Below are 27,373 nucleotides of genomic sequence, written 5' to 3' on the forward strand. Positions count from 1 at the left end.
TCCTACCACAGCACTGGTCGTGGTCCTGCTCTGTCTTTGCCTTTGTCGTGACATTTCTCTTTCTTGGTGCTGGTGCCAGCCCTGCCCTGCAGCTTCTCTGGCCCTGATCTAAACCCTGCCCCTGCATTGGAGCTGCCCTGCCTTTAACCTATGCTATCCGGCCTGGCCCTGCCCTGTGGTAGTGTTTACCTGGCTTTGCCATGTCTTGGTACTCCCATTGCCTTGCCCAAATCTGCCCTGGTTGTCTCCAGGCCCAGTAGAGGCTCTGAGCTCTCCTTGGTCCTGTCCTGGCTCTGTCTTGGATCTAACACTGACTCAGCACTGAACCTTTCCTGATCCTGCCTCAGCACTCGGATTCAGGGCACAGTGTCACTCAGCCCTGACACTACACAGCTCTGTCGTGGAAATTCCTCTACCCACTCTATGGCTTGTCTCTGGTCCTGCCCTTCCCTTACTCTGCCCTGGCTCTATTCCTGTCACAATCATAGTTGTGGCCCTACCCTTGACCTGGTCCTTACCCACCATTACCCTGTAGTTTTGTGTCCCGGCCTCATCCACACCCTACATTGGCCTAGCACTAATCCTGCTCTACCCTGGCTATACCTTCTTCCCCCTGGCCTTGCCCTAGGCCTGCACTGTGCTGATCCCAGGCTTATTTTTTCCAGGATCCAGGCCCTACCCTCCTCTGCCCTGACCCTACCATTCACTGGGACCAGTGTTTTCTTGGTCCTGTTCCTAGTCCGGCTCCTGCTCTGACCCTCCCTACTTTTATCCATGCCCTGTGCTACCTTAGATCTGCTCTGCCCTGATCCTAAGCTGGCCATAACCTGCCATGGCATTTTCTTTGCCTTGATGTGGTACTGGTTCTGCCCTGGCCATGCCCTTTCCCTTGACCCTCCCTAGGTATGCCCTTACTTTAGCCTTGTCCCTGCCACAACTTTGCCATGGCCCTACACAGGCCCTGGAAATTCCCTGGCCCCTCAATGGCCATGCCTTGGCATTGCACCCATGCCTGTCTTTCCCAGGACCCTCCTTGGCTCTGTCCTGTCCCTGGACCTACCTCAGATATGACACAGCATTTTCCCTACCCTTTCCTGTTCATACCATGCACTGGTTCTGCCCTGGCCCTGCCTTTCCCCACACATTCCCTGTTCCTGTGCCTCCCTAGTTCTGCCTCAGCCCTCACCTCGTCCTGGTCCTAACCTGGCCTGCCATGGCCTCCCTATCCTGACTTGCCCTGTCCTGGCACTCCCTTTGGTCTTCCCTGGTTGATTCTGACCTGGCCCAGCCCTTGTCTTGGCTCCTCCCTGGCCCTGACTTCTACCTGGTCCTTCTCTGGCCTTTCACTTGTTCTTGCCCTGGCCCCTTCCTAGACTTGCCTTGTGGGCTCCGCCTGGTCCATGTCCCAACCCTGGGCTATCCTGCACCTACCCTGCCATCCCCTGGTCCTTACTTTCTCTACACTGGCCCTGCTGGTCTTGGCTCTGTACTACCCTATCTCTGCTCTGTCCTGGCCCTGCGCTGGTCTTGACCATGCCATGTCCCAATCCCTGGCCCTGCCCTATTTCTGGCTCTAGTCTTTGTCTTGTCATGTCCATGGCTGTGACTCTACCCCTGGTTTTTCCTTGGCTATGAACCAGCCTTGGTCCCACTGTGCATCTTGCCCTGCCCCACTTCTGGTCCTACTATAGTCCAGCCCTGACTAGGCCTTGTCCTACACTGCCTATGCCATGGCCGTGTCCTGGCCCTCACTTCGCCATGGCCCTCACACTGCCACTCATCCTGCCATAGTCCTGATTCTAACTTAGTCCTGGTCCTGCCCTAACTCTGGCCTCTCCCTTCTATCAGCTGGTCCCATTGTGGCCTGGCATTATCTTGGCCCTGTCCCTGCCTTTGCTCCTACCTGCCGTAGCCTTTCCTTAGCCCTCTGAGATGCTGGGTCTGCCATCTCCTTGTCTTGCCCTGCCATGGATCTGCTCTGAGTGTCGCCTTAGCATTCAGCCTGGCCCTACCCTAAACCTGCTCTGTCTTGTACCTGGCCCTGCAGTGCTCTGCCCTGGGCCAACCTTACCATTACCTGGGCTGTCCGGGCCCCAACCAGACCCTGTCTTGGCCATCTCCTATCCTCCCCCTGTGCTGGCCCTGCTCTGGCCCCATCCTAACCCTGACTTGGCCATGTCCCATCCTGACCCTCTCCTGGGCCTACACTGGTCCTGCCTTGGCTTTGGCTTGGCCTCTTATCCTGACTCTGCTCCTGACATGGCCCCTGGTCTGCGAGTGGTCCTGGTGCTGTTCTGCTCTAATGTAGACTTGGACACATCCTGGGCCTGATTTGTCCCAGTCCTGACTTGGCATGTCTGTGCCCTGCCCAACCAAGGCCCTTCCTGTTTTACCCTATCCTGGCATTCCCATGGCCCCATAGTGTCATTGCCCTGTCTCACCAGGTACTGGTTGTACCCTAGTCCAGATTAGCCCTAACCCCTCTTTTGACCAGTAGTGACTGTAGCTTGGCTTTTACCCTGTTCTCTTATGACCTGGATCTGGCTCTAACCTGCCCTGCCCTGCCATCTCCCTGTCCTTGACGTGCCAGGGTCTTGGCCCTGGCCCTGTCATAATCCTGGCCCTAGCTCTGCCCGTATCCTGAGATTGCTCTTGCCTGTATCCTGGGTCTTGCCCTTACCCTACCCTGTCCATGGCTCTGACCCTGTCCTAGGTCTGATTTGTCCACAATCTACCTTGGTACATTGTTCTGGCCCTAGCCCCCACCCTGGCTCTGTCACTGTCTTGTCCCTACCCCTTTTGCTGGTCCTGTCATGGTCTTGACCCTGCTTTTGCTCGGGCTTTGCCTTGGTACTGACATTACCCTTTCCAGGTGCCTCCCCTAGCACTTCTCTGGCCCTGATCTGGACTTTTGCCATGCATTGGACCTGCCCTCCTTTGCCCTGTGCTATCCTGGACTAGCCCTGCTCTGTCTTGGTGATGAACTGATTCCACCATGTTCTGGTCCTCCCATTACCTTGTCCAATGCTGTCCTGGTTGCACCCTGACACGGACCCCTCCTTGGTCCTGCCCTGGCCGTGTCTCAGATCAAATCCTAACTAAGCCCTAGACCTTTCCTGACCTGGTCTCAGCCCTTACACTCATGACTCATTGTCACTCAGCCCTGGCACTACCTGGCCCTGTCTTGGCACTTGTTCTGCCCTCTCTATGACCTGGGGCTAGTCATGCCCTGCCCTTCCCTGCTCTGGCACAGCTCTGGCCCAGCCTGTGGTCCTGCACATTCTGGGCCATACCCCTACCCTTGTCCTGACCCTGACCCTCCATGATCTTTCCGTTCCGTTCCCTGATCTTACCCTCACCCTGCACTGGTCTTGCACTAGTTCTGCTCTACCCTGGCTCTGTCATAATCCCGGCTCTGCTTTCTCTCTGGCTTTACCCTGGCTCTGCCCTAGACTGACCCCAAGTCTACTCTGTCTGTGACAATTTTGGTCCTACTGTGCCCTCCTCCGTCCTGGCCCTGCCATGCACTAGGCCCAGTGCTTTCCCTGGACCTGTTCCTAGTACTGCCCCTGCTATGAGCCTACCCTGCTTTTGGCCATACCCTGTGCTCCCTTAATCCTCCTCTGTCCTGACACTACCCTGTCCATATCCTGCCCTCATCCAAACTTTGAATTATCCTGGGCTTGGTTTTCCCCTGTTCCTGCCTTTGCTCCGGGCCCTCCCTGGACCTGCCCTTACTCTAACTCTGTCCCTGCCCCAACCTTGGCCTTGCCCACATTAGCACTGGCAACACCCTGGCCCTGCATCAGGTATACACTGGCACTTGACCCACTCTTTGCCTACCTTTGCCTTGGCCCCTCCTTGGCCCTGCATTGTCTCTGAAGCTGTCCCGGCTGTGGCACAATGCTGACTCTGCCCTGTCCATGCAAGTGTTCTGACACTGCCCTGCCCTTACCCTGCCATGCCATATTTCTGTCTTGGACTTCTGCTATTCTGGTCTGCCATGGTCCTCCCTATCCTGCCCTTCCCGTACCTGGGTCCTCCCTTTGGTCTACCCTGGCTCTAGTTCTGAAATGGCCATGCACTTGCCTTGGTCCCTTCCTGGTCCTGCCCATTCCCTATGCCTTCTCTGGTCATGACCTTTTCCTGACCCCTTTCTGGACGTGTCATATACCAGCCCTAGTCGACGTTTTGCAGTTTCTGGCCTTCTTCTTGCCCTCTCCTGGCCCTAGTCTTGGTCCTATCTTGCCCTAGCTCTGACCTTCCCTTGGTTTTTCCCTAGCCATGACCCATCACAGTCCTGCCCTGGTCCAGCTGTGACAGGGCACTACACTACCCACTTCCCTGGCCCTACACAGCCCTGTTTTTGCCATGTGCTACCCTGTACCTTCCTTGGACCTGTGCTGGCCATGGTTTGATTCTTGTCCTGATGCTCCTTGCTGACTCTGGTCATGGCCAAAGGCCTGCCAGTGGTCACTGTCCGGGTCGTGTTCTGGTCCTGATCTGGACGTGGACATATCCTGAGCCTGATTTGTACTGGCCATGCCTTGACCTGCCTCTGCTCTGGTCCATCAAGGTCTTTTCCAGCCCTGCAATGGCCTATGTGTGCCATTGCCCAGGCTTACCCTCCACTGGTTGTGTGCCATTGTCCAGTCTTACCCTCCATTGCCCAGCCCTAGACGCTCCCTGGATGTGCTCTGACCCTGCCTTGGCTTTTGCTCTACATCTCTATGACCTGCCCTGGCTCTGCCCTTATTTAGCCAGAGTGCCCCCCAGGCCCTACCATAGCTCTGGCCCTAGACCATCCTTGATCCAGGTCTTGACCCTGCTCTTCCCTGCCCATACCCTAACCCTGTCCTGGACCTTCCCTTACTCTTTGGTACCTTTTGACGCTCTAGCCTTGCCCTTACCCTGCATTGACCCTGTACTGGAGGTCTCTGCCTTGCCATAACCTTAACCATACCTTCTCCCTGACCTTGCCTTGGATCTTCCCCAGGCTGATGCTGGAACTATCCTGTCCATGACATGGTCCTACCCTGTCATCCAATGTCCTGGTTCCACGATAAAGTGGCCCACTGCTTTTCCTGGCCCTGTTCCTAGTCCTGCACCTGCTATGGCCCTGCCCTACTTTTAGCAGTGCTCTGTCCTATCCTAGCGCTGCCCTGCCACTAACCTGGTCTTGGCCTGACCTGTAACTGCCTTTGCATCCCTTGCTCTGGACTCTCTCTAGTCCTGCCTTCTCTGTGGTCCTACCTTTACTCTGTCCCTGTTCCTGGCCCATTCTTGGCCCTGGCCTGGCCCCATGGCCCTATGTTAATTCTGGCATGGTCCTGTAGCTAATGTCTCCCTGATCCTGGTCTTGCCCACTTGCCCTTCCCTTCCTTGGACCTCACACTGCCCCTGAACCAGGCCAGACCCCTGCTCCTGACCCTAACACTGCCATGGCGCTGACCCTGTCATAGCCTTCCCTCATCCTTGTCCTATACCTGGTCATGGTCTTGCCCTATCATGGACCCTGACCTTGTCCTGGGTCTTATTTGCCAGGCCCTACTCTGATGTGCTGTTCTGGCCGGAGCCTCCACCATCACACAGTCACTTTCCCGGCCCTAACCCTGTTGCTGGTCCTGCCATGATCCTGGTGCTGCTCTCTTTGCCTTGAACTTGTCCATTCATTGGACCATACCTACCTTTGTCCTGTGCTATCCTGGTCTGGCACTGCCTTGCCACAGTGCCAACGTGGTCCTACCCTGGGCTGGCCCTTCCACTGCCCTGCCTGACCCAACCCTAGTTGTTCCGTGGTCCTGACCTCATCCTGGTCCTAGTCTTGCCCCTTTGACCTGGCACTGCCTTATGTTGTCCTTCACCCTCACTCTAGCACAGACCTGGCCCCAGCCCTGACATTGACCACTTAGCCCCTGCTCCTAACCCTGGTCTTGTCATGGTCATGGTCCTTTCAGTCACGGTCCCACCCCAGACTTGTCCTATACCTGGCCATGGTACTAACTCTGCCCTGGCCCTGACCTGCTTAAGGCTTTATTATGGCACTGGCCTGGCCCTGTCCCTGATTTGCATGGGCCCTAACCCAGTACATGCTCTTCTCTGGACCTTGCCCTGACTCTGGCCCTATCACTGTCTGGCCCCAGCTCTGTTGCTGGTCCTGCCACGGTCCTGACTCTGACCCTGAGGAGCTTTCTTTGCCTTGTTCCTGACATTGCCCTTTTTCCTGGTCCTGGTGCCTGCACTGGCCCTGTCCCAGCACTTCTCTGGTTCTGCTCTGGACCCTGGCCCTGCAATGGACTTGTCCTGCCTTTACCCTGTGTGACTCCAGTCATGTCCTGTCCTGTCCCAGTGGTGACTTAGCCCTGCCATGGCCTGGTCCTCCCACAGCCTATCCCTGCCTGCCCTGGTCCTGATCCCTCCCCGTTCATATCTTGGATCTGACCCTGACTCGGCTCCAGACCTTCCCTGATCCTTCCTCAGACCTTTCACTCAGAGCTGTCATTCAGCCCTGGTACCACCTGGTCTTGCCTTGGGACTTGCTGTGCCCTATGGCCTGCTTCTGGTACTTCCCTGCCTTGCCTTAGCTGTCCCTGGTCCTATGATATTTCTGGACCTGGCCCTACCCTTATCCTGGGCCTGATCTGCCATAGCCCTGCCCCTGCAAACTCTGGCCTTTCCCTCACCCTGAAATGGTCCTGCTCTTCCCTGGCTCTGTCTTGGCCCAGGCCCTGACTTCTTATCAGACTTGCCCTGGGATGACAACCCCAGGCCTACTCTGTCCATGATATAGTCCTGGCCCTGCACTGCCCTCCTCTGCCCTGGCCCTGCCATGTCCTGAGCCTGTGTTTTCCCTGGCCCTACTGCTAGTCCTCCCCTTCAATGGCCATCCTCTGCTTTTGGCCAGGCCCTGTGCTACCTTAGTCCTTCTCTGATCTGGTCCTACCCTTACCATACCCTGCCCTGGACTGGTCTTTGTCTTTTCCTGGTTCTGGCCTGGCTCTCTCCTTGCTCTGAACCTTCCCTGGACCTGGACTTGGACTGGTCCTGTCCTTGATGCAGCCATATCTTGTCACTGGATCCTCCTTATGCCTGCCTTGTCCCTGGACCAGGCCTAGCTATACCATGACACTGACCCTGCTCTGTTCAAGCCACGGACCTCACCATGCTCTAGTGATGCTGTGGCTTTGCCCTTCACTGGCCCTGCCTTAATCCCGTGCTATCCTAGTCCTGCCTTAACTTTGGCATTACCCTGGCCCTACTCTGGCCTGCTGTGGCCCTACCTTCCCTTTGCCTTTCCCTGGTCCTGACTCTGCTTCTCACATAACCTTGTCCTTGTCTTGGCTCCTCCATGGCCCTGCCTTTTCCGTGGCCCTTCAGTGGCTTTGCCCTTGTCCTGGCCCCTTTCTGGCCCTGCTTTGTTGTGGACCCTGCCTGGTCCATTTCCTCAGCATGGCCTTCTGTGACCCTACTCTGCCATCCTCTGGCTGCATCCTTGCTCTATACTAGCCCTATCTTGCCTTTGCTCTGCACTACCTTATCCCTGCCCTGCCTTGTGCTGATCCTGAACCTTCCCTGTCCCAAGCCCTGGCCCTGCCATGTTCCTGTCTGGCTCTGGCCCTGCCCTATTTCTGCTCAGTCCTGGCCCTTATCTTGGTCCTGTCATGTCCCCGGCTGTTACCCTGCCCCTGATTTTTTTCCTGGCCATGACCTATCCCTCTTCCTGCCCTGCCTGTGGCCCTGTTCCAGTTCTGGTCCTGCCCCAGTTCTAGTCATGCCCTAGCAGTCCTGACTAGGCACTGCCATTTTCCTTGCCCTGTATTGCCAATATGAGGGTCCTGACCAGGCCCTACTTCTGTCATGGCCCTCACTTCGCCATGTTCCTGATCCTTCCCACTCCAGCCATCCTTCCGTCATCCTCTATCCTGGCTCTGTACTGGCCACAGCATACCCTGGTCATGATCCTGTCCTCCCTCTGCTATGGCCCTACCCTGGTTTTGGCCAGGCCCTGTGCTACCTTAGTCCTACTCTACCCTAGCCCTACCCTACCCTGGCCCTACCTTTGATTCTTCCTTGTACAGGTTCTGCCCTATCTCTGCCCTTACCCTGGACCCTAACTGACCCTGCTCTGCTCTGGCCCTGTCCCTAACCCAACCTTGACCTGTCCCTAAACTGGCCCTGACAAAGTACTCACCCTGCAATTGCTGTGTCTTGGCACTGGACCCACCCTATGTCTGCTTTGACCCTGGCCCCACCTTGGCTCTCCATTTATCTGCCTGCCCATAGCATGGTGCTGATACTGCTCATGCCATTGAATTGACCCTGACCTGGCCCTGCCATTCTCTGGTTCTACCCTGGCCCTAGCCCTGCCTTGGTCCTGTGCTATTTCAGTCCTATCTTGTCCCTAACCTTGCCCTGGTCCTACCCTGGCTTGCTATGTTGCTCCCTACTCTGGTCTTGCTCTGTCCTGACCATGCCTTTGGCCTCCACTGGCTCAGGTTCTAAATTGGCCATTCTTGCCTTGGACCCTCCCTGGCTTGCTTTTTCTCTGGCCCTTCCCTGTCCCTTCTCTGCCATGGCTCTGACCCTGCCCTGACCCCTATCTGCCCTGCCCTTTCCTTGTCCCTGTACTACACTGGCTCTAGCATACCCTACCACTTCCCTGGAACTGGGCTGACCATGCCTTCACTATGACACTGCCTTTTGTCCTGACTTTGGTCCTGACATGACCCCAGGCTTCCCAATGCTCATGCTCTTGGTCCTTTTCTAGCTGTGACTTGTACTTGGACATGTCATGGGACTCATTTGTCCCATCCTTGCCTTGGCCCTTCCCTGCCCTGTCTCCACCGTGGCCTTGCCTGTTCTGTTCTCTCCCAGGACTGACCTGAACCTGCCATGACCCAGTAGTGTCATTGCTCTGGTCTATCCTACCCTGGCTATACCCTGGTCTTGCTCGATCCCTGGATCTGTCCTAACTCTACCTTGGCTTTTTCTCTACCTTCTGTATGGCCTGGCTCTGGATCTGCCCTATCATATCCTTACCCTGCCCCTGCCATATCCCTGACCATAACCCTGCTCTTATCCATGCCTGACCCTGATCCTGATCCTTCCCTGGTCGCTGGTCCTGCCAAGCTCCTGCCCTGACTCTGCCATGGCCCTGGTCCTGCTCTGTCATGGTATAGCCTTTGTATTGAACCACCCTTCCCGTGTCTTCACCTTGCCCTGGACCTGCCCTTGGCCTACTCTTAGACCCTGACTTGGCTCTATCTTAGTCCTTAACATTGTTTTGACTGGGCCCTGCATTGGACCTGGCGCTAGTCCAGACCTAGTCTTGGTCCTACACTTTGTTCTGCAATAGCCCTGGATCTGCCACGGTCCTGAACTGGACTTGGAGGTATCCTGGCCCTGAACTGACCTGGCACTGCCTTGGCTTGTCCCTGTTCTGGCCCTACCATTGTCTTTCCTTTTCTGCCCTATCCTGGCACTGAAATGACACTGCAACATCCCAGTCGTACCAATGCCATGACCTACCCTACCTTGGTTGTGCCCTGGTCCTGGTCTGAACCTCCATATTCACTGACCCTACCTCAGCCCTACCTTTGGCCCTGCCTTCTCTATGAACCAGCTCTGGCCATGCCCTGCCACAAGCCTATCTTGTCAGTCCTGGCCCTGCCCCCACCCTGGTCCTGATCCTTACCCTACTCAGGTCTTTTCTTGGCCTTGCCCCTCTGTTACGGCCCAGCCCTGGCACTAACCTAGATCCTGGTCCTGTCCCTGCCCTGCTTGAGGCCTTACCCTGGTCCTTCCCTGGTCCTTCCCTGGTCCTGATCCTGTCTGACCCTGAAATGCCTGGCATTACCCTGGTCTTGTACTGCTCTGGCCCTGACTCTGGCTCTGTCACTGTCCTAGCCACAGCCCAGTTGCTAGTGATGCTATGGCACTGACCCTGTCCCTGGATCCTGGCCATGCCATGAATCTGCACTATCCTTTCCATTGTCCTGTCCCTACCCTGGCCATTCCCTGTCCTTGCCTTCATCTTGGCACCACCCTGGCTGGCCCCTGCCTCGGCCCTACCCTAGGTTTGTCCCTACCCTGGGTAGGGGTCTAGACTTGGCTGGGCTCTGTCTTGGACCTGACCATAGCACAGACCCAGCACTTTGGGATGCCAAGGCAGGCGGCTCACCTGATGTCAGAAATTCAAGACTGGCCTGACCAACAGAGTGAAACTCTTATCTTTATTGAAAATATAAAATGTAGCTGGGCGTGGTGGCAGGCACCTGTAATCTCAGCAACTCAGAAGGCTAGCAAAACAAAATTGCTTGAACCCAGGAGGCAGAGGTTGCAGTGAGCTGAGATTGTGCCACTGGACTCCAGCCTGGGTGACAACAGCAAGACTCTATCTCAAAAACAAAAAAAATTAATGGGCAAAATAGTTCCAGGTTTCTAAAGTTGAGTGTTCTGAGAAGTAAGCTTTCATTCCTGAAAAATTTACTTACCAGAACATTCTTCAGTGATGTCCAAGAAGTGAGGTGTGTCTACTCTGCAGAGATGAGTCAGCAGCAGTCAAGAAGCAGGTGGCTTGTCAACTCTGCCACACCAGAAATGACTCTCAGCAGGGCTCAGGAACAGCAGTCTCCACTCTGATCCCACAAGGTAAAGTCTAGGAGGAAAGAATAGGGGAGTTAGCCATGTTACAGAGGAACTGCTGAGTTGGGATGCCCCACGGAAAGGAAAATGCCAGGATGATAGAAGTTTCTAGCCACAGTGTTCTCATGTGGATTTTAATTAAAAAGTAGCTTTGGCAGCCATCCTAGAGCAAGCTCATGAGCAGAGATGGGGTGAAAGAGCTGCCTGGCATTTCTGGAGTTAAGCCAGGCCCTGGAGAAGCTGAAGTCTTGGGGCCCACCTGCATCTGCATGGCAGGAATCAAGTCCATCACTTCTTCTCCTCTTCCTCCAAACTGTCACTGTAAGATCCTGCTCTGCCACTTACTAGCTGTGTGATCTTAGGCAAGTTACTTAATGTTTCTGAGCCTCAGTAAATGGCAGCTAATATTATTGTTTTTTGTTATAAAAAGTGGTTAAATTTTTATAGGGTCATGCACGGTCAATATCAGAACTGGGAAAAGTGAACATTTGTTTTGATGCTTTAGATGATAAATATTTAGACACTGTAAGCCAACAAGCATTACACATATATATGGATATACTTCATACATACATAACTACAGGCACTCAGACACTGGCTCTTTCTCTAACAGCAATGACTTTCTGGCCAAGACTGGATTGAACAGTGGTTCTTTTCATGCGACATTTTCATGTGAAGTGTCAAAGGCTGCTGCCTTCCCTCCTGTCATTACACAACATTGAGTGAGCCCACTCTGGCTGAACTCCTGAAACCTCAGGACCAGGACCAGGAAGTGAGAGGTCAGGGGCCTCTCTTGCCCTTAAGTTCTAGCTACAGTCCCAGCTCTAGGCTCACCTAGGGGTCCTGTGTTTGTGCATTCCCACGCCAGGGCAGGCTATACTCTGCCCCCTTTAGAACACCTGGGGATGCTGAAATAAACCAGATGTGTTAGCAGACAGAGAGAAAGGCAGCAGCTAGTGTGGCCACTCGTTGGGGCCTCTCCTGCATCCCTGGGCTGGTATGGCTAGAATAATAGAAAGCTAAGAAACCTGAACAGACAAGTTATGGGTAATGCAATTAAAGTAGTAATAAAAAGTCTCCTGTCAAAGAAAAACACAAGAATCAAATCATGGTTTTACTGATGAATTCGATGAAACATTTTTACAAGCGTTAACACCAATTTTACTCAAAATATTTGCCCAAAAATGAAGAGGAAGGAATACTTCCAAACTTGTTCTATGAGGCCAGCACCACCCTGGCACAAAAACCAGACCAAAGCACGACACAAAAAAGAAAACCACAGGCAAATATCTCTGATGAACACAGACATAAAAAATCCTCAAGAAAATACATGAAAACTGCATTTGACAAGACAATAAAAGGATCATCTGCCATGATGACGTGGGATTCATCTGAGGAATACGAAGATGATTCAATAAACACAAATATATAAATGTGCTACATCACATTCAGCAAATCCAGCAAAAAAATCATTTCAGTAGACGCTGAAAAACATAAAATTCAACATTCCTTCAAAATAAAAATTCAAGAAATATTTCATTACTACTGCTACCAACAAAAGATTACCTAGGGATAACCAAGAAGTTGGCTGAATTTTAATAGGGTAAACAATGAAAATAACTTGGCTATGTTAGTTAAAACTTCACACTATAAAACACGTTTTATAAAGATAAAATCTTTAGAAAACTTAGCATAAACAGTGTCTCTTATGCAGTATTTTTGAGACAGAGTCTTGCTTTGTTGTCCAGGCTGGAATACAGTGGTGTGATCTCAGCTCACTACAACCTCTGCCACCCAGGTTCAAACGATTCTCCTGCTTCAGCCTCCTGAGTACCTGGGATTACAGGTGCATGCTACCATGCCTGGCTAATTTTTGTATTTTTATTAGCGATGGGGTTCCAGCATATTGGCCAGGCTAGTCTTGGAACTCCTGACCTCATGATCCATGCATCTCAGCCTCCCAAAATGCTGGGATTACAGGCATGAGCCACTGCACCAGCTTGCAGTATTTTTTTCTATACATTATCTCATTTGGTCTTCACAATTTTTATTTTTTGAGACAGAGTCTCGCTCTGTTGCCCAGGCTAGAATGCAGTGGTATCAGCTCGCCTCCTGGGTTCAAGTGATTCTCCTGCCTCCGCCTCTCAACTAGCTGGGATTATAGGCATACACCACCACACCCAGCTAATTTTGTAGTTATAATAGAGACAAGGTTTAACCATGTTGGCCAGGATGGCCTTGAACTCCTGGCATCAAGTGATTCACCCTGCCTGGGTCTCCAAAAGTGCTGGGATTGTAGGTATGAGCCACCGCACCAGGCCTGCTCCACATTACTGAAGAAAAATGGGTCATGGTAGGCCAAGCAACATGCCGACCTGGGCTCAGGTGATTACTGCTGGAACAGACATCAAAGAAAGTTAACCTTGCCAGCACCCAACTTGATCTTCCCTGCTGGAAAGGTCTGTCTTTCCTCCTGCCTGCCAGATGGGTGGTCCCAGGCACTGGCTGAGCAGACTTCTCTGTAAGCTAGTGCTGGGGAAACATTTATCAAAACCAGTAATATAGACAGGCACACAATGATAGGTGCTGAGAGGGTGCTGGCCTATCCAGCATCCAAAAGCTGCCCAGATTGGAACCTAGCTGGCACATGGTTTTCAAAGAACCAGAGGCCACTGGTTCAGCAGGTGCCTGAGGGTCCGGCCACCAGGCCTAACATTTAGGAGAAGACATTTGGCAGCTTCTTTCTAATCTTTAAACTTGAAGCATGCAAGTCAGATGGATGGGTCAAGGCCTGGCTCAGCCATTGATCAACCATGTCACCTTGGACTTCTCCTTTCTCTGTGTCAGTTTCCTCATCCACAAAGTGGGGATAGTAACTGCACCTTCCTTGGAGGACTCTGAGAGTAATTAGGATGTATATGACTTAGAACAGTGGCCAGAAAACTACAGACTACTGCCTCTTTCTAGACAGAGGTTTCAATGGGACACAGCCAGACTCATTCCTCATACATACTGTCCACACTGCATGGGTGCTACAGCCCAGAGACCACAGGGCCTGCATGGCTGTCAGCAGTCACTACCTGGACCTTGACAGGTAACCCTGGCTTAGAACAATGCCTGGAGCATGAGAAGTACTCATGAAATGTTAGCTATTATTTAAACCCAAAGTCACCTTTAGCATGATAAATGTGAATATGTTCACAAAGATACAGACACAAGCACTGATTGTAGTGGTGTAAAACAGTAAATAACAATAACATCAATTAACAGGAGGCTGATAAAATTATGGAACATCCACACTACAGAATAGTATAGTCATCTGGCTGGGCACAGTGGCTTGTGCCTGTAATTCCAGCACTTTGGGAGGCTGAGGAGGGAGGATCACTTGAGGTCAGGAGTTCAAGACCAGCCTGGGAAACATGGTGAAACTCTGTCTATACTAAAAATACAGAAACTAGCCAGGTGTGGTGGTGCATGCCTGTAATCTCAGCTACTTGGGAGGGTGACATGGGAGAATCGCTTGAACCAGGAGGCACAGGTTGCAGTGGGCCGAGTTTGCACCACTGTGCTCCTGTCGGGGCCACAAATCAAGACTCTGCCTCAAAAACAAAACAAAACACTATACAGCCACTTAAAAGACTAAGGGAAAGCTGTGTGTATACACTGTATATACCAACATGTAAAGATTGCTAAGATATTTAAATAAACAAACATCATTAAGTGAAAAATGTATGATGATAACATATGCAATATGCTCTATGTTACAAAAAAATTGCATATGCACAGCAAGGACTGTATACTACTTAAAAGTACCAAGGGAATTTCACTTTCAGCATACGCATTGGTTCCATACTATTTAATATTTTTAATGAACTATAGTTTTATAATTTTTCTCATCACTTTATAATTTTAGTTTCTCTCTCAGGCTGTACCTGAGAGCCACACTTTTAAAACCTTTGTATCTTTATGCTTCAGGGACAAACCAGAGCATGGCTGAATCTCCAACTCCTTATGCTAAGTGAAGCCAGCCAGACTGCAAGCCCACACGTGACTTTCTGGAAAAGGCAAAGAAGCAGGACTAAGGAACAGACAGGTGGCTTCAGGAGCAGAGAGGAGGAGAGAGGCTGCCTTCCTGGGTATCCTGACTGTGGTGGTAGTCACTGCCATCCATGCATCTGTTAAAGCTCACTGAACTAACTGCACACAAAAAAGTAAATTTAAGTAAATTTAAACACATACAAACTTAGGGGATACATTTTTTTTTGAGCATGGCACACAGACACTTGTCTTAACACAGGACTCCAGGGTGCATCGGTCACAGGGACCCTAAATGTGCACACCTGCCATGGCCCATGCCCACCTACAAACGTGACTCGTTCTTCCAGGCTCCGTGCCTGTGGGTCTAGACTTGACATGGAAAGCACTGGCCAACGCAGGCAAAGGGCAGCACACATGGGGCTCCGCAGGTCCTGGCCTGGCCAGGGCTCTGTCGCAGCCACCAAGCTGTCAGGTACAGCAACGCACACCCGCATGGGCAACCCCATGGCTCCAGCCACACCTCATCCCAGAGTCCACCCAATGACTCCAGGAAACGCCACCACTCCTGGGGTGGCCATGGTGCCCTCTGCTGCCAGAAAACAAATGCTCCAAGCCTCAGTCCCCAGGGGGTCTTGAGTGGTGGTCGGCTCCATCTGCAGCTACTCCAGATGGACTTCACAGTGGAGTGGGCACCGTCCCAACGCCCCTCTCGGCTTAAAAAGAAAAAGTGCCTTCAACCTCGTTTTTCAATTATTCTTACCACCTTCTAGTCACACCCACAGTGTACTGCAAATGAAGCTCATGTATTTCAGGCTGAAAATACAAAATTCAGAAGGCTCGTGTGAAACAGCAGTGCCCCGAAACAATAGCACCTCCTCAACAAAGCCCAAAACTTCTCTCTCCAAGAATGCACAAAACAGTCCCACAGACCAGGGTCCCTCAGGTTCTCAAAGGGCACGAAAGAAAAATGGGTTCAGATCCCTCTGTGCAAGCTTAGGGCAACACTAGCAATCTGCCTGCCCCTTACTTTCCAACAAGAAAACTGTGAAACATGGAGGTGCCCCTTCCCCACAGGAGCTGGACCATGTGCCGGGAGTAGAATCGGGGATCCGGGTGCTGAGCCACAAGTTCATGGGAAGGGATCTTGGAGCCGAGACCTACAGTCTGGGGGTGCAGGGCCCAGGGGAAGCAGTTTAGGGGTTGCAAAGTCCTGGAACCCTGGGCTGTGGTTTAGGGGGTGCAGGGACCTGGAGCCCAGGGGGCACAGTTTAAGGGTGGGGGGACCAGGAACCTGGGGATGGAAGCTGGGGATGCTGGGGCCAGGGCGATTCTGGAGGTTGCGTGCTCGGGGGCTCAGTCCCAGCCCCGCCACCCTGGCTGGTCCAGGTTCCAAGGGCTACCTGGACCCCATGGAGGCTGCAGGGTGGACACAGGCACGTGGGGTTCCTCACCTTGGTCTGCAGCAGCTTGGGGGTCTGGGCGGGGCCTGGGAGTTTCCTTGGCCAAGTGAGTCAGTCAGGTGGGCAGTGAATGCACCAGGAAATGCTCAGCCTCCTCTCCTTCCTCCTAGGGTTGAGACTCTCCCGGCCCGGCCTCTTCCTCCCAGCTTTCCTCTCTCCCAGCCACGGCCCAGCCCCACCCCACCGTGGCCTCTGCCACTCCCTCCTCCCATGGGACTTATCCCTGGGTGGCCCGTCACCCCCACCCCAGCAAAGCCAGGCTGCTTTTACTTTTGGAACAGTCTTACTGTGCTGCCCAGGCTGGAGCATAGTGGCATCATCTTTGGTCACTGCAACCTCTGCCTTCTGGATTCCAGTGACTCTTGTGCCTCAGCCTCCCTAGCAGTTGGGATTATAGGCATGTGCCACCACAACCAGCTAACTTTATATTTTTGGTGGAGACGGGGTTTTGTGCCATATAGGCCAGGGTGGTCTCAAACTCCTGGCCTCAAGTGTTCCACCTGCCTTGGCCTCCCAAAATGCTTGGATTACAGGCATGAGCCATCGCACCTGGCCAGTTGTGCCACTGTTGCCACAGACTCCCTCAGTGTAGATCACTGAGGTACTTGGAAACATCAGTGAAGTGGATTACAACTGTAGAAAGTACATGGAGACTGCACTACTGCATTCATCCAGAACCAGGGCCAATGCATTCCCACTGAACCAACACTCCAAAACCCATTCATGTGAATAACTCTTTCCCTACAAAATGTACTCCTTAAAATTGGAAAAGGTGACTTTCCCACCAGATGTATGGAAATCAATGTAGAATACATCAAACATAAAAAAGTAAAGAAACATTACACCTCCCAAGGAAAACAGTAACTCTCCAGTAAGAGACTACAATAAGGAAATACAGGAATTGCTAGAAAAATAATTCAGAATTAAAATCTTAAGGAAACTCAGTGATACACAAGAGAGTACAAATAAACATTCAACAAAATCAGGAAAAGAATGTTTTGAATGAGAAATTGAACAAAAATAGGTATTTAACAAATAAGCAAATTTTACAGTGAAAGAATTCAATGAATGAGGTCAGGTGCTGTGGCTCATGTTTGTAATCCAAGCACTTTGGGAGGCCAAGATGGGCAGATCACCTGAGGTCAGGAGTTCAGATCAGCCTGGCTAACATAGTGAAACCCTGTCTCTACTAAAAATACAGAAAATTAGCTGGGCGTGGTAGCGGGTGTCTGTAATCCCAGCTACTCAGGAGGCTGAGGCAGGAGAATCACTTGAACCAGGGAGGCACAGCTTGCAGTGAGCCATGATCACACCACTGCACTCCAGCCTGAGTGATGGGAGTGAAATCCTGTCTCAAAAAAAAAGGCGAATGAGCTGAACAGACATTTCTCCAAAGAAGTCATACAAATGGCCAATAAATAGATGAAACAATGCTCAGCATCACTAATTACTAGGGAAAATGCAAGTCAAACCGCAATGAGCTATCATTTTAGCCCAGTCAGGATGGCTATTTATCACAAAGACAAAAAATAACAAATGCGGGTGAGAATGTGGAGAAAAGGCGGGAACTCTGACACAATGTTGATGGGAATAGAAACTAGTGCAGACACTATGGAGAACAGTTTGAAGGTTCCTCAAAAAACTACCAATAGAACTACTATCTGATATAGCAATCCCACCAGTGGGCATTTACCCAAAGGAAAGGAATCAGGATATCAAACAGACATCTACACGCCCATGTTTACTGCAGCACTATTCACACAGCCAAGATATGGAATCAACCTAGGTGTCCAACAACAGATGAATGGGTAAAGAAACTGTGGTACACACACACACACACACACACACACACACACACAAACTCAGAGATAAAAAAGAATGAATCCTGTCATTTGCAACAACACTGATGGAAATGGTGAACATTATGCAAAGTGAAATAAGCCAAGAACAGAAAGTTAAACACTGCATGTTTTCATGCATATGTGGTAGCTAAAAAATGTTTACCTCATGTTAGTAAGAAGTAGAACAGGACACTAGATGCTGGATTTTGCAGGGGGAAGGGAGGAAGATATTTGTTAAAGGATACAAATGACTAGCTGGAAGGAGTAGGTTTTAGTGTTCTGTATCACTATGGGATGCCTACGGTTAATAATATAGAGTTGCACATAGCTAAGAGGAGGATACTGAATGTTCCCAACATAAAGAAGTAGTAAATGTTTGAGGTGATGGAAATGCTAATTATCCTGAACTGATCAATATAAATGTATCAAAACCCACTATGTACTCCACAAATATGTACAATTATGTCAGTTTATAAAATCAATAAAAGAAAACAAATAGTTGGAAATTATTTTTTGAAGTTCCAGTCCTAAGGAATCTGGAGTGAGGAAAATAATGTGGAACTTGTTGTCACTGCCTTTTCAAACACAGCATTAAAAGTTTTCAATAAGACAATCTTTTTAAAAATTCTATCATGATTGATAATTATCACTGAAATAAGATGGTGTAATGACTTACAAACTATAAAATATTCAGGGATCAGGATGACAAGAGAAAGTAGGGTCAGGTGTCCCAACACCGAGAAAGACAGAGAAAACAGAACAGGTACGTCTGGCTGCAGCCTGGCAGCTGGTGCTCTCTGCACACTGCAGGTTCTTCAGCAGCTGCATGGACTTGTCAGACATTAAGATCTGCTTCAGGACAGGTTTGAGGAAGGACACCATGGTGTGCTGCCTGCTGGAGGTCCCCTGGTCACTGTCGGAACTTGCCCTTGCATTATCACTCATTTTTTTCTTCACTTTCTGTCTTTTCTGACACGCTATATAATATGTAAGTTGCATACCAGAAGTCTGTGATTAACTGGAACATTTTTGTTTCTAAAGAGATTCAAAATAATTTTAAACTTTAACTTCCCTTCCTTGAAAGTAGTATACTTGTTCTAGTTTGTTGTCCAGACATTATAAAACGTAACAATATTAATTATTAGTAAATTGAAACAATCTTTAGACAAATGGGGCAGTTTTAATCTGATCTCAGTTTACAGAGAAAAGGGAATGAATACTTTCAACAGTATAGGTAAAATTTAAGTAAGTAGAAACAGTTTCTGGTATTGGAATTATTTAAAATATGACTAATTTGGCCCTCTTTAGAAGTAGAATAAAAGTTTTTCCCATTTACCATCTCCTGTGAAACTAATTTGCAGACTTCTCTACCATGTTCTCTACCATGTTCCCTACCAAGATTCTTAACTGGACTGCTTTTAACAATAAAATGATGGCCAATCATCACCCAACAAGAACAGAGTCCCATCTTTCACAGATATTCTCATGTGAGACTGATGAATCAGGAAATAGTGACAGACAAGAGACTATGTTGAAGGGAGGTCAGTTCACTTACGTGAGCATCACATACATATTGCTATGCTTCCAGAACAGTAAGGACTTAGTTACCCTTTCTGATGCATTCAATGGATAGCTAGCAATAGAAACCACACATTTAAATACACCACATCATCGAAAATTGGGTTAAAAGAGTACAAATAGCTCTACATTATAGTTTATATGATTCTGTTCAGAAAAATCCAAATAACTGAAGGGAAACTGTCATAAATGGATTAAGATTTTTCTTAATTGTTTTATTAAATATTATACTAAGGTATTGGATGAATTCATTCACTTCAGAGAACAGAAAAAAAATTATAGTAAGGTAAAAATCATGAGCAGCTAATTCTGGGAAATAAATGTATTACAGGCATACTCTGTAGTATTTCTGTATCTCTTTACTGATATTCTACACTGGAAATAGTGGAAACCATCTAATATCACCTAAACTCATTTTACAGGAAGCAGTGTATACTAGCTAGCCATAAATACAGTATCTCCAAAAATATGATTTGCTTAGAAGTTGTGAACCGACAAAACTTGGACAAAGATATTAATAATCGACTGGTATTATGCATGTCTTCCATATAAATGAAATAGAACTAACCTATGATGACAACAAGTTCTGTGATGTGGACTGTACTTTCTTAATACCATTTGAAACTAGTAAAAGATCTGATTTTCACAGGGAGCAAACTGGTGACAACAGCACCCAGCGACCTTGTGCTCTGCTGCAACTCACCTCTGGATGATGAAGAACTCCCTGGCATTGTCCCATAGGTGCCCATGCATGATCCACTCATCCACTGTCTTCAGGTAAGGCCACACTGTTTCCACCCAGGGAGAGAACAGGAGGGAGACCTGAGACAGAGAGTATGCACAGACAGCTCTCAAGGCTCCCTGGCCAATAGAACAAAAGAAGGTTTAAACATTTCTGAAATGCCTTGAAATTAAAAAATCCAAAAACATATGCTATAAAATCCTTACGAAAAACTCACCTAAGTATGGAAGAATCATATTGTTTGCAGTCCAGACAGGGAAACTTGAGAGTGAAAAATGACACAGAGGCAGGTGTGACGTGAGACAGCCCTGGCAGGTGAGCAAGGTTTCCCTATTTAAATCATACTACTAGGAAGGTGTCTATTAAGAGTGAGGAAATTACTTAATTCCAGTAGCTCTCAGAGGACAAAAAATGGCAGTGCTGAGAGAAAATCAATCTCTTTTATATTGAAATGCAATATTAAATTGGTGAGAAAAAAGTTATACCAACAAACTAGAAAATATACCTAATATACATACCCAAATAAAACTGTAGCATTCTAAATTACAGCCTCTAGATAGATTTTTTAATCTATATACTGTTTGAGGCAGGGTCTTGCCCTGTCACCCAAGCTGAAATGCAGTGGTGCAAACATGGCTCACTGGAGCCTTGACCTTCCACACTCAAGCAATCTTCCTGTCTCAGCCTCTCGAGTACCTGGGATCACAGGCATGGCTACTACTCCACAGCTCGCTACTTTTTTTGAGACAGAGTGTCGCTCTATCAGCCAGGCTAAAGTGCAGTGGCATGATCTCAGCTCACTGCAACCTCCTAGGTTCAAGTGATTCTCCTGTCTCAGCCTCCTGAGTAGCTGGGACTATAGGTGTTTGCCACCATACTTGGCTAATTTTTGTATTTTTAGTAAAGACGGGGTTTCACCATCTTGGCCAGGCTGGTCTCAAATTCCTGGCATCAGCACACCTGGCTACTTTTAAAATTTTTTTGTAAAGACAGGGTCTTAGTATGCTGCCCAGACTGGTCTCAAAGGATCCTCTCACCTCAGACTCTTAAGTAGCTGGGACTACAGGTGTGAGCCACTATGCCTGGCCTCTATTTGTATTTTTTAAATACAATATAAAATATATAACATAAAATTTATCATCTTACCTGTTTCTTTTTCAAATTTTAATTTAACTTATTTTTTTAAAGACAGGGTCTCACTATATTGGCCAGGCAACTCTCAAACTCCCCTGGCCTCCCAAAGTGTTGGGATTATAGGCATGAGCCACTGTGCCCCACCCCTGCCATTTTTTTTTTGAGATGAGTTTCGCTCGTTACCCAAGCTGGAGTGCAATGGCGCGATCTCGGCTCACTGCAACCTCTGCCTCCTGGGTTCAGGCAATTCTCCTGCCTCAGCCTCCTGAGTAGCTGGGATTACAGGCATGCGCCACCATGCCAGCTAATTTTTTGTATTTTTAGTAGAGACGGGGTTTCACCATGTTGACCAGGTTGGTCTCGATCTCTCAACCTTGTGATCCACCCACCTCAGCCTCCCAAAGTGCTGGGATTACAGGCTTGAGCCACCGCGCCCAACCCCCTGCCATTTTTGAGTTCAGAGGTTTTAAGTACATTCACATTGTGACAAATCTCCACAACTTTTTCATGTCATAAAACTGAAATTCTGTACCCATTAAATAACAGCTCCCTATTCCCCAGTCCTTGGTAACCATCATTCCACTTTGTTTCTGTGAATATGACTACTTAGATACTTCATGTAATAGACTTAGTTTTTATGTAAGAAAGCATTATTGTAAACGTCTATCTACATCAGCTAGGTATTTCTCACATGTTGCTTTGCCCTTGCCTCATCCTTCTGAAGATCTTGGCAATTAGAGCTGAAAAGCTAGTTTCCTACAGCCTCAAATTTGGAACCTAATTTGAAAACTCTGAACTGTCTGACAAGTCACCATACGAATACCATTTAATCCCAAGAGTTATTGCAGCATCTGCAAATATCAACAAATCAAGGTCAATAGGAAGGAAAAACACATGCATCTAAAGTGGTACATAAATGCTGGCAAATCATCAGGTTTATGGGCAGACAGGACAAAATGAAGGATGGTGGATTTTGATCTCACATCACATGGACGTAACTTCCCTAAGGAAAAACTCCTGCAAGTCATGGAGAAAAAGATAACTCAGCAGAATAACATATAAAGGAACTGACAGTTCACAGAAAAAGAAAGATGAGTGGTTCTAAAACAAACAGAAAGCCACTCAACCTTACTTAGAATGCAAATTAAAATGATACTAGGTAAAAGAAAACACATCCCCATGGACCAATGTTAGTGCGGGAGGCTGTGCCTAGAGAGGGCTGCACAAGCTTCTATGAGGTGATGGCACAGCTGGAACCTCAACATGGAAGTCACCGTGTGGAGCTAGACATGTGATAAAACAGTCTGGAACTATACAAGAAGATACTACACCCACCCCTGCTCAAAGCAAGTTCCTGCAACACTGGTAAACTGTTTCAGGTCCGCAGCTTGGCTAATGGGCTGTGCCAGTGTCAGTTTCCCAGTTTTGATCATGTATTATCATTATGTGAGGTTTTGCCAGTGGGGGAAGCAAAGTAATGGGAACACAGGACCTCTCTGTATTATTTTCTGTGGTAGTTCAAAGTAAAAGTTAAGGGTAAAAAGTTACATGGGCTACCATTTTGCATCTACCATAATGGTGAGGACCAGAAAGTCTGACAATACACAGATGGCAAGAGTGTGAGCAAACAGGTATTCATCTACATGGCTCACAAGAGTATACACTTATTTACTTGTACCTCCCCATAAAGTGGCAAAACTCAGCAAAATCACACATGGCAATTCCATTTATAAGAAACTACCCTACATGGTCGTGTGGTATAATCCCAGTTCGTGCCTATAATACCAGCAGTTTGGGGAGCTAAGGTGGGCAGATCACCTGAGGCCAGGAGTTCAAGAGCAGCCTGGTCAACATGGTAAAACCCTGTCTCTACTAAAAATACAAAAAAAATTAGATGGATGTGGTGGCATGTGCCTGTAGTCCCAGCTACTCAGGAGGCTGAGGCAGGAGAATCGTTTGAACCCAGGAGGCAGAGGTTTCAGTGAGCTGAGATAGCACCACTGCACTCCAGCCTGGGCAACAGAGTGAGACTCTGTCTCAGAAAAACAACAAACAAATAAAAAACCAAGAAGCTCTTCCTATTTTTATGGTATTATCCTCAAAATTTAAATTAGAAATATCTGAAGAGAGTAGTGTAATGACTGTTAGGTACGGGTGTATACATATGCACTGCTTGTGTATGTTGAACTCTTTCTGGAAGGATGTGTAAGAAGCCAAGGACCTAGCCATCTCTGGGGAGGGGAATTGACTGGCTGGGGAACTGGTGCAGGAAGAGTAATTTAGATTTTTCAGTCTAAATCCTCTGTAGTTTTTTGATTTTGAGAAATATAAATGGGTTAAAAATACAAATTTAATTTTAAAAATGAAGTATTCATGAGAACCACTTATTTGCCAGGCAAATTTCAAATCTTATACAATGAAAAATCTAAATGGCATTCCAATTATGAGTTATGTGAGTAAAACAGAAGAACATTTAATACCTTTATTGTAAAGGTATGAGTAAAACAGAAGAACATTTAATACCTTTATTGATGATGCACTTCTCAATTTCTGCAAGTTCCTCTTTGAAACCAATGAAGTATTTGTACAGGGCCCACATGAAAGCTTGGTAGGTTCTAAAGGGAGCTTCAGGTGACTTCTTAGGAACAGACCCACTTCCAGGCAGCATGCTTTCAGAACCGTGTCCCATGATTTCATCAATGAACTCCTGGAGGCGAAATACAACCTGGCCATATGCTGCTATTTGTTCCAGCACAGATCGTAAACAGCTCTATGACAGAAGCAAACTGCAATTATTCAAAGGTGATCTTCTGTAAACATTCAAATTCATTTCCCTCTCACTGTAAAATATTTCTTTTACAATTATTTTAAACAGTATGTTTAGTAGAAGACAAAGTCACAAAATGATGAATAGTTTTATACACAAAGGAAAAGGAGTGAGCATTAATTTCAACAGACTAGAAATTATGGCTTATATTTTTAAAAAATATACATAAGGTAATCCACTTAAGACAAAAAATTACAGTATAAAGCTTTTACAATACAGAATGACAGATCTAAACAGCAGCAATGCAAACTGAAATTAACTATGTCCCAAACAATATTAGGGAATTCTCTTAAGGACTGTCAAGATGCACAACTCAATGATTCTTTTTGGATATTAAATATTTATTTATTTTTGAGACAGAGTCTTTCTTGCTCTGTCACCCAGGCTAGAGTGCAGTGGCGTGATCTCAGCTCACAGCAATCTCTGCCTTCCAGGTTCAAGTGACTGTCTTGCTTCAGCCTCCCGAGTAGCTGGGATTACGGATGCCTGCCACTGCGTCTGGCTAAATTGTATATTTTTTAGTAGAGACAGGGATTCACCATCTTGGCCAGGCTGGTCTCAAATTTTTGACCTCATGATCTCCCCACCTTGGCCTCCCAAAGTGCTGAGATTACAGGCATGAGCCACTGTGCCTGGCCTAGATATTAAATAATTTTAAATTAATTTTTTGCATAAGAATGCACAAACGAGTTCAATTATAGTTAATTTTAATATTGCAAAATGTTCTAAAATTATACTGCCACAGTTTACATAAATCCTATCATTTCTTAAATAATAAATACAAATAACTTCCATGTGTTAAATGAGTTACTATAATATTGTTTCTCACAGTTACTTTCAGATCTATCAGCTGAAGTATAAAGAGCTTTTCCACTCCTGAAAGTAACCTAAAATTAGATTAAAAAGATGAGTATACTTTAAGTCTAGAAAAATATTCATGACAGTATGCCCCCCCCCCAAATTTTTTTTTTACAGGGTCTCACTTTGTCACCCAGGCTGGAGTGCAGTAGTGATCACAGCTCACCCTCGGCCTCCTGAATGGCTGAGGCTACAGGTAAACATCACCATGCCTGGCTAATTTTTGTATTTTTTGTAGAGATGAGGGTTTCACTATGTTGCCTAGGCTGGTCTTGAACTGATCTCAAGTGATCCACCCGCTTTGGCCTCCCATAGCACTGGGATTACAGGTGTGAGCCACGATGCCCCACTTCAGGAAATTTTTATTAAATATTGAGAATTAAGGAGTAACAAGGTCAGATAATAAGAAAATGGAAGACATCAATCTTTTCATCTGATTACCTTATGACTCAAGATATTTCAACATCGTCTTAGAGAGAAGTCCAAGACATATTGTCAAAGCATCTCCCCCACATACTGGATGACCCAAAGAGATCTTCCTATTTCTAAGAAAGCCAGCATGTCAATATCATACTTTATAGTGAGAGCACAGGGACTTGGAATTTTAATAGTAACAGCACCACATGTTGCATTAGATTCCTGGCTTCCAGGTATGGGTTCAGGCCCTCACTGATACTCTCTGCCTATTAAGAATGGTAGTAAATCTTGCTTTGAACTCAAGTGTTAAAGAAGTGATGGACTAATCTAAGTAAATCATATGCTAAACCATTTAAAATAAAAATGAAGTAAATATGTCAAAACCTCTCTATCTCCACAGTCAAATCTGGACTGAACTTTATACCTAATGGTCTATTTCTAGTTTGCATGTGAAAATGCTTTAATAGTTTTCTTTAATAAAAGTTTCGCTTTTCAGTAATCAAGCATCAAAAATAAAGACTATTAATTAAGTGAATATTTCTTACCACAGGGTTTCTGGAATAACCTGAGTCTCGGTAACCAAAACCCTGTCACCTGGAACATACAATGGATCACTGCTGTACAAGTGTTGGTCCCTATGAGACAGCAAAGATAAACGTCAATAGAAAGGTTTCTAAGTAAGTAAATAACTAATCTCAAAGAATATTTGCAATTTAGTGCTAACCTTAACTGGCTATGAATTAGCAAGTACACATAATAAATGGCTTAAATGCCCCCTATATTTTCACATCACTCAAAATCCTGAGAAACACTTTCAGAACAACTGCAATTGTACGTTTATTGCTGATTTAGGCAAATGTTTACAACTATCTGATGCTATTTTCTGGAAAACAATATGTCTATTTTTATAGTAAGTATACCAAAACAGAAATCAAATAATTCCCTAATATGTACCTAATATGTCCATTTACCTTGAAATTAACAAAAAAATTGAAATACAGATTATAATTAAATAATGCTATAATTCATGATTTTCAACAATTAAATAATCAAAAACTATTCAACTAGAATTTTCAACACTGGCCAGGTGTGCTGGCTCATGCTTGTAATTCCAGCACTTAGGGAGGCCAAGGCAGGTGGATCACTTATGGACAGGAGTTTGAGACCAGCCTGGCCAACATGGTGAAACCCCATTTCTACTAAAAATATAAAAATTAGCTGGGTGTGGTGATGTGTGCCTATAATCCCAGCTACCTGGGAGGCTGAGGCATGAGAACTGCTGGAACCAAGGAGGCAGAGATGGCAGTGAGCCATGATTATGCCACTGCACTCCAGCCAGGGTGACAGAGTGAGACTTTCTCTCCCTCCTGCCAAAAATCAAAAAATAAAATATAAAAAATTCGTTGGGTGAGGTTAAGACTGCAGTGATGAGTTGCGATATCACCACTGCATTACAGCCTGGGCAACTAGAGTAAGACTGTTCAAAAAAGAAATTGTCAAAACCAAAACAAATTTAAATTTCAGAGAGGAACTGAAGTCACAAATCAAAGCCAAATGTTTAAACATCAAAGTTTTTTCTATTATCACATTAAATGAAAACTTTAGCTTCTTACCAGATAGCAGCTAAACTGGCGTGCAAATGTAAGCTATGAGGAAACTGGGAAGGCCTGGCTGTTTAGCACTGATGAACCATGTAATGTTCCAGCCAGCTTCGGTCATCTCGCTCATCTGCTTGAAAGAAATGTAGTAAGTTTGAGTTATAATAGTTAAAACAACAACAACAACAAAAAACACTGGGTCTCAATTATCTGGACTTACAGATCCATTCAAATGT

The 27,373-nt window shown here is 47.3% G+C and overlaps 1 long non-coding RNA gene across 15 annotated transcripts in view; it reads right to left on the minus strand.

The window, feature by feature from the left end:
• Positions 1-27,373, minus strand: part of LOC144582303 (uncharacterized) — an 89,890-nt gene that overhangs the window by 54,876 nt on the left and 7,641 nt on the right. For 9 of the 15 annotated variants that reach the window (XR_013534765.1, XR_013534762.1, XR_013534764.1 and 6 more), the window contains exons 4-8: positions 27,153-27,267; positions 26,085-26,174; positions 23,961-25,151; positions 20,265-20,422; positions 10,494-10,657 (exon numbers count right to left, since the gene is read on the minus strand). This is a non-coding gene — a long non-coding RNA (uncharacterized LOC144582303). The remainder of the gene's footprint in view (positions 1-10,493; positions 10,658-20,264; positions 20,423-23,960; positions 25,152-26,084; positions 26,175-27,152; positions 27,268-27,373) is intronic. The other 6 variants (XR_013534760.1, XR_013534759.1, XR_013534769.1 and 3 more) reach the window with 6 other exon arrangements.

This window comes from Callithrix jacchus, chromosome 4, assembly GCF_049354715.1.
Source record: "Callithrix jacchus isolate 240 chromosome 4, calJac240_pri, whole genome shotgun sequence".
NCBI lineage: Eukaryota > Metazoa > Chordata > Mammalia > Primates > Cebidae > Callithrix > Callithrix jacchus.